Consider the following 22,836-nt stretch of genomic DNA (forward strand, 5'->3'; position numbering starts at 1 on the left):
CACTTTGAAAATATCGTATAATTATATCGTTATTAATATTATTAAATAAATTTTCTTACTTGTATAGTTTTGTTTATCATTTCACTGACAAATGCTGACCTAATATTGAGTAAATTAAATTGAATATAGAAATTAAATGAATTGAAATAAAATTCAAGCTTAGTTCAGGAAGTAAATGAAATTCAAATTTAAAGTAAATATAATTCGAAAGTAATTCAAATTGCATTTAATTCGTAACGACCCTAAAAAATTTACGTCATATTTTATGTAAGACTTCCGAATGAAATGATATAAATTATATTGAAAAATTTATTGTGCAAAAATAATAATTAATTGAATTTTTTAAAAGAAAAATCGAATTAGACGTCTTTTTTTAGGCGTACGTTTGATATATATTTAACCATTTTCGATATCCGTTTGGACTATTCGATATGAAAATGATGTAGTTTTCGAAACAAACTTTCACATGGCATAGACGATTTGTGGATTCAGATAACACATGATCGCAAACAAATTTTTAAAGTTAGGATATTATCGAAATTCTCAAAATACTAGTTTCAAACGGCCTACTTTAACATGTCATAACTTTTGCTATAGTTGACCACTTCGCATGCCATTAACGAGTGAAAAACTAGGTCATGAGCACTTCGAAATGATATTAAAAATGCAATATTTTGACTTCATTTGACATCCCGACGAATGCATCAAAATAGACTGTAAAAAAAAAAAAATTAAAAAAAAAATAAAAAAAAATATATATATATATCAAAATTTTGTGTGGTCATTTGACCCCACATGATCCCATGTGGGTCCGTCCCTGTTTCAAAGCAAGTTAAAGTATCTGTTTCCTTATGATGTTAATTTGTCTCGATCAATTATGTGATGCACTCCAAAATATAAGTACTCTTCGATGATATAATGAAGTTCTTAATATCATCTGCATTGTGCAATCATAAAGACAATTACGAACACAATAATTATACTCGAGTCCCATATGTTGTCTCTCTTAAATGACAGTGTAAACAAAATTTTCTAGAGAAATAATGCAAATATTATTTTACAACGTGCACGTAAAACAAGGAAATATAAGAACTTTACTATGTTATATTTCCAAGTGTATCTCTAGCGATACTCACGAAATCTATATATAAATTTTTATATAACTCTTTATGTAAGGATGTAGCATTTTAGTTTGAGACTTTCAATAGTAAGGAATAAATAATGCTATTTGTACATAATTATTTACAGATTAATGTACAGAGAATGAGAAAAAAGAGAGAAAAAAAATCAATTAAATTTTACTATAGTTGGTCAGGATGTGTTTGATTATAATTATGAAATTTGCATAGAAAAAAGTTTTAGAGAATTGTCTAGAATTTATTAATTAAATGTGTTCGATTAGTTTAATTTTCAACTTACAAAATATCATATTTGTCCATCTTTTATTGGTGGGTGGATGAGAGAGAGATATTGAATTGTCTAAATAATAATTATGAACCGTTCTCTCTGAAACAAAAAACGAGGATTATAGTTAAAACATTTTTTTTTATTCATTTTGTTGTTAGTCCCAGTTCAGCAATATTTTAGATGGATCATGTGGATCAGTGGATAGTTCTCTTGATGCTAGTATGCAACATATTTGACATTGTTCAACACCATGTTCAGGGCTTGATCTCGTTGTTTAGTCTGCGAAAGTTTCTTTTAATTCAGAATTTAGAGGCTATGGCATCTTTGTGTTCATTAGATCACTAAAATATCATGTAAAATCGACTTGCATTAAAAAATTGACTCATTTCGAAGATCAAATTAATGAATTGTTAGAGCTCTCAGCCACATTGATAGTTCAATGATAAACTTTGATTTTCCGCTAGCCCAACACTAACTCTTCGTTATATCTGTTGCTGACCCGATGCTGCTCACTTATGCTCCATCATCTTCGGGCATTGCAGATGAACCTGAAGATTTCTGCTGTGAGTTGTACTAGTTGAGTGGATATTTGATCAGTATTCATTTTCGGAGAATATTGTTCTTCCCAACAGATATTATGTCATTTTAGAATTAGTGTGTCAATTGAGGTCCTTGTTATTGTCGTCTTTTCCCTTCCAGATTGCAAAACTTTCAAAGAGAAGATTGAAGAAATCACTAAATCTCTGGCAGAAGACTAGGGAGAAGAGAAGTAAAGTGCCCTGTCTTCTTGTCTGAGTTTTTGTTGACGAGAATTGACAGGATGTATTCATTATGGTGAATGAATATCGTGTCTCAAGATTTGGTTGGTTGGTTTTTGAGTGATATGCTTGGTGTTTGTACAGAAGGATCATTACACAATGTTTCGTTTACTGGTCTATTGTATTGTGAATTTTGGTCTACAGAGTCTATTACCCTGGCATATAACAAGATTTTTTGCTGAGTAAGCTTGCAGATTAGTAGCACGATGAATCATATTGCATTTTTAATTTACTTGCTTGATGTCGAGCTACACAATTTCTCTGCAATACTCTTGAATATGGCGATGGAAGTGAGTTGGCTATGCATTTTTACTTATTTGTATTTAACCAAACTGAATCTTGTGTCTCATTGCTGAATTTGCAATGATGAGCTCGACAGGTTTGACACAACAAATTACTGTTATTATATGATTTGAAATAGGTCCTAGGTCTGCCATAAACTATCATATCTCCATCGCAAGACAAACTTAGTCCACGTGTTACAGAAAACGCACATAAGATCAGGCAACTGTGCATGTATATATAGAGAGAAAGGCCTCCAGGGCACATCTTCAAGTGGTAAAAGGGGAGGGTGGAGAATTCCAACTTTGCTTGAGGCTGCTGCGTCAAGGGTTCGAATCCTGAAATATGGATTTGGCTCTTGGGTAAGTGCAAGTGTACAAGCAGCCTTCCACCCTATATCCTTGGAGGCATAACCTGCGATTTACCTCCCTTACGATACTCCAGGACAGGTGTGATGGGGGACCCTTAAGGTTAGGGTTTAACCTTTTTTTTATATATAGGGAGAAAGGTCCGGTAGGTAAATTAGTGGATGGTTGAGAGAACAAATAATTCTCACCCAATGAGTTAACGCAGTGCCTTGATAGCATCAAAGTTCTTACATGTATAGCACGCAAAATTTAAATCCTCGGGAAAATTTAAATCCTTGGGATTTAGATGTTTCTGAGTAAGGGTACTTGAAGGTCAATGTTAGATGCCTTGATCACAATTACGACTAAACACAAGAAGACTTTACTACTAAAGTAATTGGAGAGCAAGATGTATAACGTTGAGAATCAAATGATGACCCCACAAAAACATACTAACACGAGCACGTTTTGTATTTAGGGAAGTTGATTAGTATTTTTTTATTATTTTTTATTTTTTTTTGTGAAATTCACCATGTTTTTGCCATCTCAACAACATAATTTTCTTAATGACGACATTTCGGTCCATAGAGGTTTTGGAATTATGTTAAAAACAAGGATATCTCAATTTCATTCAACAAGTCAAACGGGACAATTAGACCGAATTTAACAGCCTGTTGTCGTAACTTCAACGAATAAGCAAAACGATTCATAAAGCCAATCCAAATTTATTAAGTATAAGACTTGGTCGTTGGGAACGAAGAATGTTTACAATAAGCAGCTTTTTAAGTAACGAGTCGGAGGACCATTATTTCTAGAATGTTAATGTATTTCAATGGGAGACATCACACCAGTATACAGCAATAGAAAATAATTCTTCAAAAAATAGTGGTTAATTATTGAGGAGTAAGGACACATCATTTTAGAGCCGAATGTGTATACATTATGGACTTGTTTGAACCACATTATTTAAAAAAATATATATATACATTTTTCAACAGTGATTTGACATCATTTCAATCACACATTCTTCAATAAAATAATATTACATGCAAATCTAAAATTTTTCCTTACTTTTTAATCCCACATTTCCCATTGATTTGACATGGATAATGCATTTTTTTTTCCTAGAAAGTGACTGAAACATGAGCTAAGATCAATAACAGACTATTTATCAGTAATTGAGTTGACATATTTTCTGTTTTTAAAGCAAAAGAAGACAACACAGCTTGAAATAACAAAGAAGTGATGAGAACTGTGCATACTTCATCAAACTTTATAAAATTTTGAGTGTCCAGCTCCCCATTAACCACCGGCTTAAATGCTGCTTCCATTTCATATAACTTGTCCCATACTGTATCCTTGAACCAAGAATGAACCTGACACACATTCAGTTTTAAAGAAAGGTTCGTGTGTGTGAGCGGGTGCGTGCACATGTGTGTGTGTGTATATATATATAGAGAGAGAGAGAGAGAGAGAGAGACTAAATGATGCCTAATTCATGCAAAATTGTACCTTGATTTGGCCTGCTCCTCCAGTACCAAGCCTATGTTCAAATCACATAATGGCCTACAGATAAGATCTTTCACTTCAGGACTCAAATTAGCATCTTCAGGAAACTTCAAGTGATTTCTCCAACAAACTATCTGGCAGTCGTATAAACCTTGAATCAGAATACAATTATTTCAACAGTAACAGTCATTGGTACAGGTAGTTGCTCCCATCCTTTTAGTTTTAGTTTTTTCCCAAATGCTTACTGGCAGCTAATGTGTGGTGGACCAATAAAAAGGCAACAGTTACCAAGGTAAGACAGTCATATGCCTGAAATCATAATTTCTTTGTGCTTGCAGTTGCTCAAGTACAGATTTGACAGACTATTGTGAATACGCTTTGTCATATGACTAATGTACATCTCCAGCCAACAGCTTGCAAAAGCAGGCATGACACAGGAATTACTAAAAAAAAAAAAAAAAGGGTTGAACATCAACCTTAAGGATCCCCTATCGCCTCTGCCTGGGAGTATCGCGAGGGAGGTAAATCGCAGGTTATGTCTCCAAGGTACAAGGTGGAAGGTTGCTTGTACACTTGCACTTATCCAAGAGCCAAATCCATATTTCAGGATTCGAACCCTTGACGCAGCAACCTCAAACAAAGCTGGATTTCTTCACTCTCCTCTTTTACCACTTGGAAATGTGCCATAGGGGCCATAGGAATTACTGTTATTACGTTTACATGATCTTACTCACAGTATATTGTGAAATGTACAACAAACTCCTCAAACAGGACTGGACATGTAAACAGGGAGAAGGCACGGTCTGAAACATCCGCTCTCAAGTTCATACGAAAGGCAATCTACTGCATAATATAAGAGACAAGTGCATACATCTCCCACCAGACCTAAAGGAGGGAGTGCATATTTATTTTCATTTTGGTTCAAATTCCGGGCTAAGAACCTAGAGTTTTTACTTAGAGGTGCAAGTTATACCTAAGAAATTCTGAAAAATGTTTCTACTTGTGTGGGGACTTTTGAGAAGGTAATATAATTGTGTCCATGAATGAAGGTTCGGATGTATCTCTGTTAGCTTTAAACCAAACTGGTGATAATTTGACAGTCCTTAGCACTCTTACATTGCGTTGCTAACTTATTTTTACCTACCTGCATGTGGTCATTGGATCATTGGAATAAAATCGTGGGTAGCCAATAAGCAATTCATACATTATTGCACCCAGCATATAAGAGGACAATGGAAGGGAAGCAGTAAACAAGTTACATTAAAGTTCTCTCCTTAGTACCATACAAGCAGCCAAAAGTTTACCAAGCAGCTTCAGTTACAATATAAAGCTGAACAATCAATCACAGATCCAATGAAAATGGCAGTTCTTCTTCAGATGCTAAAAGCTTTCCACAGAGGATTTGAGTTCTCTCAGACTCCAAAACCACATTTATTAATAAAAATTATTTTTATAAGTTAATAAAGTGCAACATACTGAAATTATGATATCACATCGACAAACAAAATTACACAAGATGGAATCCAGTAGGTGCAGGATGTGGATGTGGATGTGGAGAAGGGGGAATTTTTTTCAGTATACATTGGCGATAACCAGGTCTTCTATTAGTTCAGCCCCTAGTTATTGGCCAGGTTGGTACAAGCTCCCTAGATTCAAAAGATACAGGCAGAACAGCACTTCATGCATATCTATAATAGTTATCTGATCTATCACGAGAATGATATGGAAAATTGAAATAATTAAAAGGGAAAGAAAACTAACTCAATCAGTGACACTCCACGCCATATCCTTTCTTCAATAGCACTTCAGGTGCAATATAGTCTGGTGTACCAACAGTTGAAAATGCCTTTTGAAAGATGAAAACGAAAAAAATAAAAAAAGAAGGTAATTACTGAGGCAACCAAAGAGTGTCATGTATTAGAAATTACCATTCCTTAGACTTATCTATGGCAGCCTTACGCCACTGGTCTAAATTAAAATAATGTGATGGAAAAGTAGCACTGAAAGTTTATAGGAACAAATCGGAAGTTCCAAAGGTATGACTTAAAAGCTTTTCAGGATATGCCAGCAATAAACACAGTGCATTAGTCAAATGTGCACTTTAAAGTCTTCAAGTAAATTTGATTGTTTCCAAGCTTTTCTTCGCCCAGATGTTATTCATGCGACTTTTGATCAATATATAATAGGGAGATGCCCCTATTTAGTATATTACGTTGGAATAAAATAAACATTCTCGGAAATCATAATAATTCACGCGAAGATATGATCTCCAGGAAATCAGAAGCAGTTTATCTTCTCATAACCACATAACCATTCAATCATCTCAAATTAGTTTTTCACTAATTGTACCGCAAGATTATAGGATAAGAGGAAAAAGTCGCTCGAACTAACATAATCTTGGAAAAGACTTGACAGAGAACAGTAATTTCAGATCGGTGCTCAACAAGAACAGGTAACACAAAAAAGTCTCAAATTTCATGTAAATGTATGAACATCCATCACATTAAGCAATAAGATTCTAATTTCCCAAGTTATTTTTCCTTTATGTTTTGGGCATTAATCACACAAGTATAGACATTACTCAGTCCAGCATGATATGTAAAAAAAAATACTTCAAGCTGGTTTTCAGATTTCTTACCAACTTCCTCCTATTCATCTGCCAATTCAGAAGCTGGTCTTGAGGGCTTTTCCACTGATTATTATTGGCAGCATCTGGAAATCGGCCATCAATGTTGATTGGTTCGCTTGCACTCTCATCACCCAAGGCCTCATATTCATTTACTGTAGATAAAGTTCTACGATCAAGAGGCTTGCAAAGGCTAAAATCTGAAAGCTTCATGTGACCATTTATGTCGAGAAGAAGGTTGTCTGGTTTGTTATCCCTGAGAACAAACGGGAAATTTAAAAAAAAAAAAAATTGATATTAACAAGACAATGTTATTGCTCACAACATTGAACAATACTTGATTCACAAGTGAAGTTGGTATTACATAAACTAATTTCTTGAGATGCCAGACAATACACACCTGTGAATATAATTATGTTTATGAATGGACTCGATGGCCAGGATATACTTTGAGCAATGTAAAATTTAGCAACACTTTCAGACAGTGTGTCTTCTCTCATCAGCAGGGTCATCACGTCACCACCAGCGAGATATTCCATAATAAGATATAAATACCTAGTATCTTGAAAAGAGTAGTACAGTTTTACAATGCAGTGGCCAGCCACTTCTGCAAGTAAGTTCCTGTATGATCTAACATCTTCCACCTGTATAGCAGAGCACCACTTTTTGAGACAGCGGAAATCACACTAGCCCACTAGTGTCCTACACGTTAAAACTTTTTAGATTGATTTCCACATGTTAAAACATTGCGAGAAATAAAATAATGGTCAATTAAGGAACCAGCTCAATCCTCCACCACTCATCATGAATTGAAAAGAAAGGGATGCTTGGGTGTCACGATCGTTCTTCTGAGGTATTGGTGGAGGTTGCATTCCAAATATACGCACTTATTCTTGGCATAAATTTAGAAAGTAGGTATTAATTTGTTATTGTAAAGATTTATTAGACTTTCAATTAGGACCCCCTCCCCCCAATAAAAAAATAAAAAATAAAAATCATTTTGGTATGTTTTCATCCTTCTTAGGGATTTTTGCACATAAATAGAACCAGTATCATTGAACAAATCATAACTATGATCTTCAGTCACATAGAAAAATTCCAACCTAAATTTTCAAGTTTCTCTTTCTTTTAGAAGCATTTAGTGGGAAATAGAAAGGATACTTGGAAGGTATGAAGAGAGTAAGCTACAGAGTTGACAAGAGATAATGGGGCTTTTGCCATATTAGTTTCTAGAAATCAATAGTCTTCCCTTGATATTAGCTTCACTGATTATATTAGAAGGTTCAGAATATAGCCTTGTGCCTTTCATGAAGAAGTTTTCAACTTCGCCTTATCTTCAATAATAGACTTTTTTTTTGACGAATTAAGTGTCTGAGCTTTGCTCAACTAATCTTGAGATGGTGCCTTCATCCTCCTAGTTCGCCACAGGGGTAATTCAAGATGTGGTACGCACTTGGATCAGATATTCGGGATGAGGTTCTCTTCTTTGTGAACCTCCTTTTATGACGTGTGTATAGAACCTCAAAGAAGGAGCGACAAAGCGCACCATAACTTTGCTTCCACGGAACATGTGCCTTCCAACATAAATGTTGTCTTCCAATTCCCGTGAGGATTCAAATTTTCGATGCTCCGTGGAGAAACCCTCATATTTTACCATTGCATCATTCTCGTGGGGTAATACCAAATTTTTTGCAGTTATACAGTTCTTTCCGTTCTGTATTCTATCTTTATCAAAATTATGACTTTTGTCGATTTCTGTTTAATATCGCACACTGATAAAAAAGTTAGTCTTCTTATCATTCGCTTTCAAAAGAATCCTTTCATCATATCCACGACGGGAACAAATAGTGCTCATGGTGGTTCCAATTCATGGGGCAATCACTCAATTGTTACCACCCACCCACACAAAAAATCACTCATTTGACCTATAGAAAACATTGGGTGGAATGCTGGGTGGGAAAAAGTCTTGCACATTTGATTGGTATCAAAAGATAATATTTGTAACTGACCTGTCCTCTTGAAAGCATTTCAGATTTCTTCAATTTCTTCATGGCATAAATATTCCCTAATTTTTTTTCTCGGCATAATTGGATGTGGAATGTTGAAATTAATTAGCAGGCATACATTAAAAAAAAAAAGTCAAATCAAATACTTGGCAAAGTAAAAGATCAAGTTGAGAAGATTAAGAAGAATATATTTTAAGTGTATGAATTTAAAATTAAAATAGGAAAAAATGGGAATATTGGCAACAAAAGTTGGGTACAACCAGAAATCTTAAAAATAAAATAATCAGCATCTTATTATCAATTTATGGCAAGACTTAATGGCTATACTTGAAACATCTCTTTTTTTCTTTTTTTTTTTTGTTTGGGACAAAGATTTGCCCGATATTTTAATCATAAGATACCAAGGGAGGTAAATTAGATTATCTCTCTAAGCCGTTTGATTCGCAGTATCACAGTTCAAAGTGTTGATCCCAGAGTATGTGACTAAAAGATACAGAACTCATCCGCGCACACGTAAGCCTGGTCCAACACACTAAGACACGTAGACGGTCTAGAACTAGTAGTAAAAGGGGTGTAGGAGTGGCTCAAAGGCAAGAAACGAGAACGTTCGAAATCCAGCGAGATGTTTGCATGACGATTGTACAATAATTATCAATCGATCTTTATAGAATGCGACTATGAATTCGTGTATATTGCAAGAGAGTAAAATGTAAAGAATGCATTTGTTCTTGTGTTGAATTTTACATTACCCTTGTGAGAGATGCATGAGGGAGTATTTATAGTATTACAACTTAGATTGTGGCCCTTGGTTGGGAGTACACGTAGCCTTATCTCGTAAGTTTACGCATCAAATTATAGGGATCATATTTGACTTCCTAGCCTGATACATATTTATTAATTGGTGACTCTGCCACTATATTGACAAGATAAGATACTTGTACTCTATGATGGGTGTTCCATTAAACAATCGAGCAGGATCCTTCTGTAAGACCGGATCCCTAGGGAGGAGAGAAAAGGGCCTCGGCTAGAACACACTTCGGCGTATTCACTTGGGCCACATCATAGACGTTGTAATAGTAAGCTGGTCTACTCCTGTTGGCATGGGACTTCGAATAAGATGCCACGTGGTTCAACAGAAGTGACCCATGACCACAGTGGGTCGGCCAAGTACAAGTGTGCCAATACGTAACAATAGCCCCCCCTAAGTCCAAGTATTTTCATTTATATAATGCGTGGACTTTTATAAATATGGTCATTTATGTAATGCGTGGACTTTTATTGTGGTGAAGCGCGTGGGGTGAAAATTGAAAGAAATTTTTGAAGTTGAAAGAATTTTTTGTACTTTAACTAATAATTCCCGAAGTCCAAGTATAGATATTTATATCATGGTTAGAGTTGGAAGTGGTGGCGTTGATGTTATTGAAAAAGGTGACGAAGGAGCCGAGGCGATGGGGTGATTGAACATGCCGAGGGTTGTGAGGATGTGGCTAAACTACGAAGAAGCAGAAGCGGTGAGTGGATCGAACCTGTCAAGGCTTATAAGGATGTAACTGAATTGTGAAGAAGCAGAAAAAGCCGAAGCGGTAAGTGGATCAAACCTGTCGAGGCTTGTGAGGATATGGCTGAATTGCGAAGAAGCAGAAGTCGAGACGGTGAGTAGATCGAACCTATCGAGACTTGTGGGAATGTGGCTGAACTGCGAAGAAGTAGAAGAAGCCGAGGCAGTGAACGGATCGAACCTGTTGAGGTTTGTGATGATGTTATGATTGTCTTTGATGCTTGTGCCAATGATTTGATGTTTTGCGCACGCTACCAAGTAAAGGCAATCGAAACGCTTCAACTTCCAAGGTACATACGACTGCTGCATTAAATGAGCAATAATGGCTACATTTGGGGCTTTTAGAAGAAGACGCGTTTGTGCGTGAAAAGGACGTTTGAATCTAATGTGTAAATATAAAAAATGATTTGAATTCTATGCTTCGAATTTAGCCTTGAATTGAAGGGCTGAAATTTATGAGGCCTTAATCCAAGGGCTGGGATTTGTCCTCGCTTCCTATAAAAGGGCAAAGACTCCCATTTGGAACCCTTCTTCGTCCTTTGATCTCTACAATTTTCTTTTGACATTTAGAGTTTTTCGACGTTCAAATCTGCTCCGATTTCCTTTTCCTGCATCCCTTAGTTTCTTTAGTCGTCCATTGTAGGTTTTTCTTGTGAGAATAATTTATTTTGCGATCTTTGTCGATTTTCCAAACTTTTTCGATATGGAGTCCACTTCGGGTAGGGAATTGGTGACCATAGCTAGGTTGGGTGAGGGGTGATTCTGATGTGGAGTATTATGCCATGGCTAAGGAGCCTTATGAGGATGAATGAGAGGAGGCTAGGATAGCGTCGAACATGACCTTGAAGAAGTTGGAGGAAATTAGGGAGAAATATTGTGTCCCTCATTATATGGAGATGTTAGTTCCCGAGGCCGACGAAAGGGCTTGTTTTTCGAGACCTGGATGTGTGGTTGTAAGTGAATACCTATTCAAAGCAGGCATGCATCTTCCTCTGCATCCCTTCTTTAGGGCTGCGTTTAGGAATTTTGTGTTGTCACTGACCCAAATTCTGTCGAATAGGTGGAGCCAACTAGTGGGGGTCGTACTTCTTGTGGAAAGAAGTGTCGTTAGGGGAGGATATGCCTCTGCATGTCTTTTAGACCATTTTTCAACCTTGCATCTTAGGTAAAGACGAGTTGAAGGGATGGTATTACATCACACCCTGGGGAGCTCATGCACCCTTTGTGGTGGGGCTGCCTTCTTCCATCAAGGGATGGAAGGAGTCGTGGTTTTGGGTTCGGGAAAAGTGGCAGGCGGTTGAGGGGGACAAGGCCGTGGCTTGTACAGTATCGACCTAGTACTACGAAGCTCATGAGTGCCCAAGCTTGCGATGTTTACATTTTGCTAAGTTTCCCAATTTTTTGCTAACTATTGCCACTTATTTTGCAGATTCTAGCATGAGGTTTGAGATTAGCAAGGGGGAATTTGAGGTTATAGATAACATATATAAGCGGCCTTTGAAGCTTCGTCACTTCGACCACCTCATTGATCGAAGCCGATACTTCGTAGATTTCGAACTGATAGCTTCCAAGGGTAAGAAATGCATCCACTTGATCAAATTTGAGCTTGATTGATATTCAGTGCTGACCTATTGTGTCTTTGCAGATAAGTTCAAGAAAAGAGAGTACTCCATCTTAGACATGGCTTCAATTCTGAGAGCCACCTCCACAGCGGAGAGGAGGCCTCTAAAGTCAAGCTCCAATGCGACAAAGGAGGTTAGGGGCCAGCTGGAGAGGTTGTTAAAGGATGGCATCTTTCGAAGGTCTGGTGGAGAAGTTGTTAAAGGATGGCATCTCTCGAAGGTCTGGAGAAGAGGCCCTCTAGAAATTTGAGAAGGCTAAGGAGCCTCGGGGCAAGAAAAAGGTTTCCGAGGACTCCCATAAGAAGAAGAGGCTGGTTCACGTCACCAGCTCTTCTGAGAAGTTCGAAACATCGGTGTCCTATTCCAACAAGAATGCCCGTCTTTAGCCGAGGCTGCTAGACTCTGCCATGAAGACAGTGAAAGTTGAGATGGTGAGGAAAGCTGAGGAGGATGCAGCTAAGTAGAGGCCAGCCAGGACTCAAGGGAAGTCCCCCAATTTTCTGGTGGGGCGTGATGAGGTGTTGGCGCTGGCTTTGTTGGATGCACTGCTTGCTGAGGTTCAAGGCGCCACAGAGAGTTTTTACAAGTTCTGGACCAAAAGGTGGCAGATGCACGCCTCAAGCTGCGACGCGATGGAGCTCACCAAGGCTTTGGTGAGCCAAAGTGTGAGGACTTTGGGCCTCGCACTTGAGTGCAGGGAAACACCGTCGACTTTCAAACGAAGAATAAGTCCTCCAAGGATAAGTTGGCATCCGCTGAGGAGGAACTAAAGAAAATAAAGGCTGAGGCGGAGGAAATGAAGGCCCAAAAGATTGAAGATACTGCCAAGTTGGAATCCACCTTGGCCCAAATTGAGGCTTTGAAGAAAGAAGTGTAAGGGTCTCAATGTGAGGTGGCCTCTCTCACTAAGAAAGTTGAGATTTCTAATAATCACTAGAAAGTGGCAGCTGAAGCCCTGGAGCAGGCCAATTTGGAGTTGACGGGGGCCAAGGATGCGTACCACTTTTTGGAAGGCCAAATAAAGTGGCATGTAGATGAGCTGTAGAAGACTCGGGGAGAGGCCTAGGTAGCCAGGGAGGAGGAGTTTAAGGATTATATCGCAAACTTCCATCTTACTAAGGAGTATCGAGCTTTGGCTTATATTGGAGGAACTTCGCTTATGCCGAGATGATGGAGAGGGCCGAGGAACTTTACCCAAACTATGACCTATCTCAACTAAGGTATGAGTTTATGGACGAAGTTTCTCAAACCCTTGCCAAGGAAGCAGTTAGAGGTGAAGCGGTTAAAGAAGATGAGGGCAACCTTGAAACTGGAGCTGCGGAGGCGACTGCTATTGAGGCACCCCCACCATCAACTTAAACATAGCGTAGTTTACTTTCAATTTATTCTGATGTAATGGCCTTGGGCCTTCCTCTTGTAATATTCGCAGTATCAATGAAAGCCATTTTGCAACATTCTGTTTTCTTTTCAATATCAAGTACATGGACCTTAGAAAATAATCAAGCATAAGTTTGAGTTAACAATACGAAATTGACATCTTAACTTCCATCACTTGAAATAATCAAGCTTCAGGATGAGTTAATAATCAAGCTATATAAATGATGACTTAATGTGTTACGCATAAGTTCCATTACTTGAAATAAACCACGATGTCCAAATTGTACTTAGGTTATGTGACTGGACTTTTCCATTGAGTTCGAATTATGGAGGTAAAACGATGGTGGATTAGATATGCAAATAGAGGCTTCTCCTTTTGGTGTTCAGCCTAACCAAAGTGAGGCATGTGGAGTGAGCCTCGGAGTTTAGGTGAGGTGACCCCAGAATTGGGGATCAGGACCTCTCATCCGAGGCTCTCACGCTTTCCTAAATGATGGATGGTGTAGCCATGCACATGCTTCTTCCTTTGGCGTTCAGCCTCGCCAAAGGGATACACGTGGAGTGAGCCTCAAAATTTAGGCAAGTTGACCCCAAAGTTGGGGATCAGGACCTCTACTCTGAGGCTTCCACACTTCTCTACATGGTGGATGGTGCAGCCACGTGGAGGCTTCTCCCTTTGGCGTTCAACCTCGCCAAATGGAGGCATGTGGAGTGAGCTTCGGAGTTCAGGTAAGGTGACCCCAGAGTTAGGGATTAGGACCTCTCCTCCAAGGATCCCACACTTTCCTACATGGTGAATGGTGTAGCCATATAGAGGCTTCTTCCTTTGGCATTCAACCTCGCCAAAAGGAGGCATGTAGGCTAAGTTTTGGAGTTCAGGTGAGGTGAACCGTGGTTGGGAATTAGAACCTCTCATTTGAGGCTCCCACGCTGTGAGAGTCATATCTAAACTTTAATAACATTTATTGAAGCTGAAAATCAATTACATAAGCTGGGAAAGGTCGTCCAGCGATGCAGTACATTCATTGGTAGTAAATTATGAGATGTTCAATGTTCCATGGACGAGGCTATGCCCTACCATTCATGTCTTCAATTTTGCAGGTGTCGGATTGGAGTTCTTCTTTGACTCTATAGGGATCTTCCCAGTTTGGACCCAAGGTACCTTCACCAGACCATTTGGAGGAGACGAAGACTCTCCTAAGAACCGGGTCATTGATTCAGAAGGACCTCTTCTTCACTATGGAGTTGAAGTATTTTGTCATTTTCCTTTGGTAAGCAGCGAGCCTCAGCTGGGAATAATCTCTTCTTTCATCAATAAAGTCGAGGTCGAACCTCCGTAGTTCGTCATTAGTTATTTCGTTGAAGTGTAGGCGACGCTGTGATGGTAAGCCGACCCCGATGGGGCTCATGGCTTTGGTGCCATAAGCCACGAGGAAAGAAATTTCCCTCGTATGAGTTCTGGTGGTAGTTCGGATTGCCCAAAGCACTTGAGGTAACTCATCAACCCAGGCTCCCTTTGATGCATCTAGTTTCTCTTTGAGGACATGTTTGATTGTCTTGTTTACAGCCTCAACTTGGCCATTGACTTGAGGATGATGCGGCGTGGAGAAGTGATTCTTGATTCCAAGTTCTTTGCATAGGTTCCTAACTTTTTTATTGTCGAACTGCCTTCCATTGTCTAAAAATATGAAGTGGGAAATTTCGAACCGGCAGATGATGTTTTTCCAAAAGAACTTAGAGGTGTTTGCTTCTGTGATTTTTGCAAGCAGTTCGACGTCAACCCACTTCGTGAAGTAATCAGTCGCCACAATGGCGAAGTTCGCGCCTTCTCTGCCTTTAGGTAGGGGACCTATCAGGTCCACGCCCCATTTGGAGAAAGGCTATGAGTTGGAGACTGCAGTTAGCTCCTGCGAGGGTTGTTTCTAAATAGGAGAGTACTGTTGGCACTTGTCACATTTGCTAGCAAATTGAATCTCATCCTTTTTCAAGGTGGGTCAGTAGTACCCTTGTCTCAGTACCTTTTGTGCCAAGGCTAGTCTTCCTGAGTGATTGCCACAAACACCTTCGTGGATTTTCCTTAGAATACAGGTGGCCTTGTCTCCCCCCCAAGCAGCGAAGAAGTGGAGAGGAGAAGCTTCTTTTGTAGAATACGTTATCAACGAAGAGAAAATGAGGTGACTTCCTTCTCAGTTTGTAAGCCTCATATTTGTTAGTGGGCAGGACCTGGTCATTTAGGTAGGCTATGATTGGTTGCATCCAGGTGGGGGTGCCTTCGACCCACATCACTTCCAGGGCCTCGATAGACTGTGTGAGGAGGTACTCAATTGGTACTATTGCAAATAGTTCAGAGTTCTTACTGCTCGCGAGTTTAGAAAGTGCATCTGCATGTGTGTTCTCGAGGCGTGGGATCTGTATTATTTCAAATTTTTCATAAGATGGGAGGAGGTTCATCACCATCTTCAAGTAGGAGGCCATTGTTTTATCTCTAGCTAAAAAACTATCGTTTACTTGGCTTGCCACCAGCTGGGAATCACTGTTGATACGTAGCTTCCTTACTTGATTTCTCTAACTAATCTGAGGCCTGCGAGGAGTGCTTCATACTCAGCAGCGTTGTTGGTGGCCTTAAATCTGAACCTCACGGCTGAGTTTAACTTGTGACCTTCTGGGCTGACCAAGACTACCCCAGCTCCCGAACTTGTGTCTCTAGCTGAACGATCCACGAATAAGTTCCAAGTAGGGGGCTCAACAGGTTTCATAACCTCTTCTACCTCAGGTACATTGGTGAACTCTGCCATAAAATTAGCTAAAACTTGGCCCTTGATAGCCGTCCTTATCTTAAAGATAATGTCGAATTCACTTAATTCCACTGCCCATTTTAGTAGTCTTCTTGAGCCATCTGGCTTCTGTAGCCTTGCCTCAAGGGGAAGTTGGTTAGCACGTGAATGGTGTGTGTTTGGAAGTAGGGCCTCAACTTCCTAGAAGCTTTGATCAAGGCTAAGGCAAGCTTCTTCATATTGGGATAGTGAGTTTCTGGAGATAGGAATGTCTTGTTGGTATAATACACGGGGAGTTAGGTGGTTCCTTCCTCTCGGGTTAGGACCGTGCTAATGGCCTCCTTGGAGACGGCCAAGAATAGCTGAAAGATATCGCTTGGCTTTAGCTTGAAGAAGAGGGGGGCCTGTTCTAGATGTCTTTTCAAGCCCTGGAAGGCCTCTTCACACTCCTCATTCCATTTGAACTTCTTTCTGATTTTCAATATTTTGAAGAACGACAGGTATTTATCGGTGGCCTTGTAGACAAAGCGGTTGTCACTCACCCCATTAGGCTTTAGACTTCCTTGGGTTTCTGGGGTGATCTCATCTCGAACAAGGCATTGATCTTTTTGGAATTGGCTTAGATCCCTCTTTGGTTGGCCATGTACCCTAGGAATTTGCTGGAGGCAATGCCAAAAGCGTGCTTGAGGGGGTTGAGCTTCATCATGTACCTTCTGAGGGTTCGAAAAGTATCATCCAAGTGCTTCACATGGTCGTTCGCCTTCAGGATTTTCACAAGCATATCGTCAAAGTAGACTTCCATTTTCTTGCCGATAAAGTCCACAAACATTTTGTTGACAAGCCTTTGATAGGTGGCCTCGGCATTTTTCAACCTAAAGGGCATCATCTTGTAGTAGTAAATGCCTCTGTCAGTGATAAATAAGGTGTTCTTCTCATCGGTCGTGTACATGGGTATTTGGTTAGCCTGAGTAGGCGTCCATGAAACTCAGGAGCTCATGCCCGACGATGGAGTCTATCAATTGATCAATTCTCAAAAGTGGAAAGCTGTCTTTGGGGCATGCCTTGTTGTGATTCGTAAAGTCGATACATACCCTCCATTTACCGTTGTGCTTCTTGACTAGCACCGGGTTGGAGACCCACTTTGGGTAGATGACCTCTCTGATGAAGCCATTCTTGATTAGCTTTTGCACTTCTTTCTTCAGAGCCTCATACCTTTCTGGGTTGAGGGCTCTTCTCTTCTGTCAGTGCGGGGCAACCTTATGATCTATATTTAGGTGGTGACAGCTGACCTTGGGGTTTATGCCCACCATGTCCTCATACCTCCAAACAAAGACGTTAAGGTTCTTGCGGAGAAAGTCTTTCAGTCTTTCCTTCATGTCGTTGCATAGGCCTATGCCTACTTTCAACATCTTCGTGGGGTCACGGGGGTCGACCGGGAAGCTTTCCAGTTCCTCAACTGGAGTTGTTTGGGGCTCGTGTTCAATCACATGGGGATCGATCTCATCGATCATGGAGAGTTCTTCATGCTCGGGAGGTGCATCGATCATGTTAACATCCTCTCGTTCGGGAGGGGTCTCACTTGGGACGTCTTCCATATCCACATCAGTTAGAATGACATGTATGTCTCGGGGCTTAACCTTTTTGATGGAGCTCAGGTAGCATTCGCTAGACCCTCTTTGGTCATCTCTTATTGTTATCACCCCGTTCTTAGTTGGGAGTTTATGCATAAGTGGTGGATGGAGGTAACGGTTCCTAACTCCTTTAGGGCTGGTCTACCCAAGACTTCATGGTAAATTGATCGACTGTCTATAATAAGAAATTCCATGAAGTTCATAGTGGTTGGGGGGACTCTCCCATCTCTACTGCCAATGTTATTTTTCCTCTCGGAGTTATACTATCTCTAGTAAATCCGTACAAAGGAGTGGTGGTGCGTGCCAGCTCGTGGTATAGGATCATCTTGTTAAAGGTTGACCCAAACAGGATGTTAATAGAGCTGCCATTGTCTACTAACATTCGCTTGAGCCCATTGAAGGCCACAACAACCCTTACCACAAGTACATCACAATGGGGATAGTGAATCCTTCAGAATTCTCTTGGGTGAAGATGATGGGCGGTACTTGGTTTCTTCGGGAGCTACTATCCATGATATAACTGGTTAGTGAGAGGTGTTTAGCCTCTTAGGTGTAGTTCCATTTTGCGTTTCGAGTCTCACCTCCTACGTAGGGGCCTCCAAATATGGTATCTATCTCGTGAATAGGGGCCTCTTCTTGTGCATGGCGGTTTCTACGATGCCTGTGTCCTTCCCTGGGTCTTTCAGTGTCATGTTTCCTTCGGCGGAGGGATACATCTCCCTGGCGGGGCGCGACTTTCTCATGCCTAGGTCGTCGGTCATTCCTAGGCAGGGGCTTGTTTGCCTGTGACGACTCATTCCTTCTGTCTTGAGGGTGTTCCTACCGGTTGACACTCGAGCATGTCATGATCATAGGAGCGGTGATACGTACAATAATCTGGGGGTTCTGATTAAGCCTATACCTAGGCCCTGAACCGTACCCCCGATCTCTTCCTCTACAAGGGGCCTGTTGTGAAGTTCCTGCTTGCGGGTCGGTGGTAATTTGGTTGACATCTTCATATGCCAAAGTTGGGACTGCATTCAAAGTGGTTGTGGCAAATGCTTGCTCTAAATTTCCATTACGAGGGAGGTGCTAGTCCATCAAGTGGGAGGTCGATTTCCTGGCTCGCTGTCTCTGTTGAGGTGGGAGGCTTCTGCTGGTTTGATTCTCGTGTTCCATTAGCTCCTTATTGATAATCTCTTACCTTTTCATTTCCAACAGGGTGTCATAAGTGATGGGATCTTAGTTTTGCACATCCTTTCAAAACAGGGTGTTCATATTTAGACCTCATAGGACCTTTGCTGCTCATCTGAGTCATTGTTCTCTTTAGTCTCATACCGTGGTTGATGAGAGGGTCTAGCTTGAGTCCTAGCCTCCTCTTCCCTCCTTTGGCATCTATTTCTAGGCAGAGCAGCACGAGGGATATTTTCATGCCTTTCCTCCGGCTGATGAGTCATTTGAGGTAAGGGCTGTGGTCTATTTGAGGTTCTCGTTGCCATTATTGTTGTACCCTATGCCTTAGTTCTACGGGGCTAATGCTGTCAAAGATGTTGTTAGTCCTCCTAAATCGTTGCTCTAGCTCATATGATGGTGGAAAGTCGTACTGGTTATATCAGGCCTCGGTGGGTCAGCTTGCAGCATAATTGGAGGAAATGTCAACTTCTACTTCCCTCTCCATGGGACTTATGCCTCGGCTGTATTTTGGTGATACAACCCTTTGGCTCTAGACTTCCTCATCTTGTTGGTAATGTCCTTGGGGTGCATAGATGGAATAGGTAAGCCTCTCTGGCTCTGCATTTGGGCCATGAGTTCTCTCATTGCCATATTTTGGCTAGCAATGTCCCTTATGTTTGCGACCATGGTGGCTATTTTTCTCAACAACTGAGTGGCCATATGCATGCCACCTCTTCTGTGGTGGTGGTGAGGTCGATGCCGAGCTGCAGGGGCAGCTGTCGGTGGGGATATTCCCACATTTTCTCTTACCCTCCTAGGGTACACATTCTTGTCTGAACTCATTCTCTTCTGTTCTGAGTTCAAATTGTTGCTAAGTTATGGGGCTTCCACTTGTTCTTTTCCAAGAACAAAACATTTTTCAATGGGGATGCCCAAAGATCCTTTTCAATAAGCTTTTCTACACGGTTGCTTGTGGTTATAGTATGATTTCCTATAGACGGCACCAATCTGTTGACTCCAGAATATGTTGCCAATAGATACTGGATCCACCCACGCACACGTAAGCCTGATCCAACACGTTAAGACATGTGGACGGTCTAGAACTAGTAGTAAAAGGGGTGTGGGAGCGACTCAAAGGTGCAGGATGAGAGCGTTCGGAATCCGTCAAGATGTTTGCATAATGATTGTACAATAATTACCAATCGATCTTTGTAGAATGCGATTATGAATTCGTGTATGTTGCAAGAGAGTAAAATGTAAAGAATGTATTTGTTCTTGTGTTGAATCTTGCATTACCCTTGTGAGAGATTCATAGTATTACAACTTAGATTGTGGCGCTTGGTTGGGAGTACACGTGGCCTCATCTCGTAAGTTTACACGTCAAATTATAGGCATCACATTTGACTTCCTAACCTGCTACACATTTATTAATTGGCGACTCAGTTACTACATTGACAAGACAAGATACTTGTTCTCTATGATGGGTATCCCATAAATCAATCGGGAAGGATCCTTGTGTAAGACCGGATCTTTGGGAGGAGTGCTGCTTAGAGCCTCAAGACCTCGAAGTGATGGGCTTCAGAGTGAAGGGCCTCGGCTAGAGCACCACTTCGGCGTATTCACTTGGGCCACGTCATGGACGTTATAATAGTATGCTGGTCTACTCTTATTAGCTTGGAGCCTCGGATAAGATGCCACGTGGTTTAGCAAAAGTGGGTCATGGCCACAGTGGGTTGTCCAAGTACAAGTGTGTCAATATGTAACAAAAAGATTACATGAACAATAACATTTGCATAATTTCAATAATGTCGATATTTATAAAGATAAAATATTCAAGAAAAGAGTTGTGATGCAAATCACCAACCTCAGCAAAAGCTCCTCTTCCAATAATGGTTAAAAGCTCAGAATCATCTACACATATCTTGTTTCTTAATCGCATAAACTCTATCTCTTTTCGCTCTAAATCCTTGATTATATTGATCTGCTCCTCTTTGGGAACATTCGAAGATGTAATTTTTGTTCTAGAATCCATCGCCTTGAATGAAAAGCGCAAAATTATAGGTGGTTGATTTTGGTTTGACAGTGGCAGTTGTTTTTGCTGGGATATGTTGCTAATGTGGTGAAAGATATATGAAACCATGGTGGTGGTCCCAAACGAGGATAATTGCAGCGGTGGTGATGGTCTCGTTTATCCCAAACGTGGATAATTGCAACAATGATGATATTCTCAAACAAGGATAATTTCGGCGAGAAAGATTTGTTAAGGTTTGGTAAAGGTGTCATGGCCATAGCCGTGGCAGTGGGTGGTGATAGCTCTAATATTTGGTTTTGGGGTTGGGGAGGGGTTGAAGTAGGAGAATAAATATTTTTATTTTCTTTTATTTTTAGGGAAAATTGTAGCTGCGGTTTCTAATCTTTTTAATTTTTGCAGACTTTATTCTAATATTTAGTTTGTGTCAGCGAAGGTTCTTAACCTTTTAAAAATATGTGGCTACGGTTCAAATGGATGAAAACCGTTCAATTGACCGTAGTTGATCAAGAAAGCCAAAATTTGATCAATTTTGACCAAATTAAATAGGAGAAAATGGTATTTTACAATTTTTTAATTAAAATAAGTTATTTAATTAATAAACAAAAAAATAAATATATAACTAAATAATATATAAACCCCACCCACCCCTCTCTCCAATCAAAACCTTTCTCCTTCCTTCTTTTCCAACAGAGCTAATGCAACGCCACTGCCACCGTAATAGAATTTCCCTATCGCAAAAACTAGAACACAGATGACAGAACAGAAAGAAATCAACAAATCCCACAAAGATATCCATTCAGTTGCCTTTAATTGAAAGCAAAATTCCAATAATGCCACAGAAATATCAAAGCCAGCAATGTTGACACCACCGCTAGTCGACCAGCCACAACAACCCTTCTCACACAAATTATATGGTAAACCGCGTGCCGCCGCCACCATCAAACCAAAACCAATCGCCTCCAGCAGCGTCAAACCTACACCCGAAACCAAAAATCCTACCCTACTTTTTTCTGTAAACTGATTTGGGGGTGAAAATATGTCAGATGGGAAAGATTTGTATTTCAAAGAGGACACCATTGCCACCTTCCAAGCCTGAAAATGGAACTTTTTGCTGGCCAAAAGCACGAGAAGTCACTCGCTACTTGTCTGTCATTCTCCGACCCGAGATACTGTAATCGAAATGGTGTAGGCAATAATACAGTGTTGTCCTCAAATGCAGAGAAGATGTTGATAGCGTCGTCAGGAGGCTTCGCTGGCAATAGTGTAGGCAATGATCGACGTGCTGTGGCCGATTTCATATGGGTGGAATGGGGTGGGAGAGATGGATAACCCATTTTTATTTATTTTCTTGTTTTTTAATTTTTTAATATGCTAATTATAAAGTTACTATATTGCCCCTTTTAATTTGGTTAAAATTGATCAAATTTTGACTTCTTGGCCTACTAATAGTCAGTTGGACGATTTTCGTCCATTTGGACCCTAGCCGTATATTTTTGAAAGGTTATGGACCTTCGTTGGTACAAATTGAAAGTTAGGACAAAGTATGCAAAAATTAAAAAGGTTAGGAATCGCTGCTGCAATTTTTCGTTCTTTTTATTTAGTTTTTGTTATTTTAACTATTTTATGGGATTAAATAATAAAGTTATCATTATACCCCTTTTAATTTGGTCAACTAATAGTCAAATTGATTATTTT

At 40.0% G+C, this 22,836-nt stretch overlaps 1 pseudogene; it reads right to left on the bottom strand.

The window, feature by feature from the left end:
- Positions 1–3,071: 3,071 nt before the first annotated feature.
- Positions 3,072–21,141, bottom strand: LOC111398119 (annotated as a pseudogene).
- Between the last annotated feature and the right edge of the window lie 1,695 nt (positions 21,142–22,836).

Source organism: Olea europaea, chromosome 7, assembly GCF_002742605.1.
Source record: "Olea europaea var. sylvestris chromosome 7, O_europaea_v1, whole genome shotgun sequence".
Lineage (NCBI taxonomy): Eukaryota > Viridiplantae > Streptophyta > Magnoliopsida > Lamiales > Oleaceae > Olea > Olea europaea.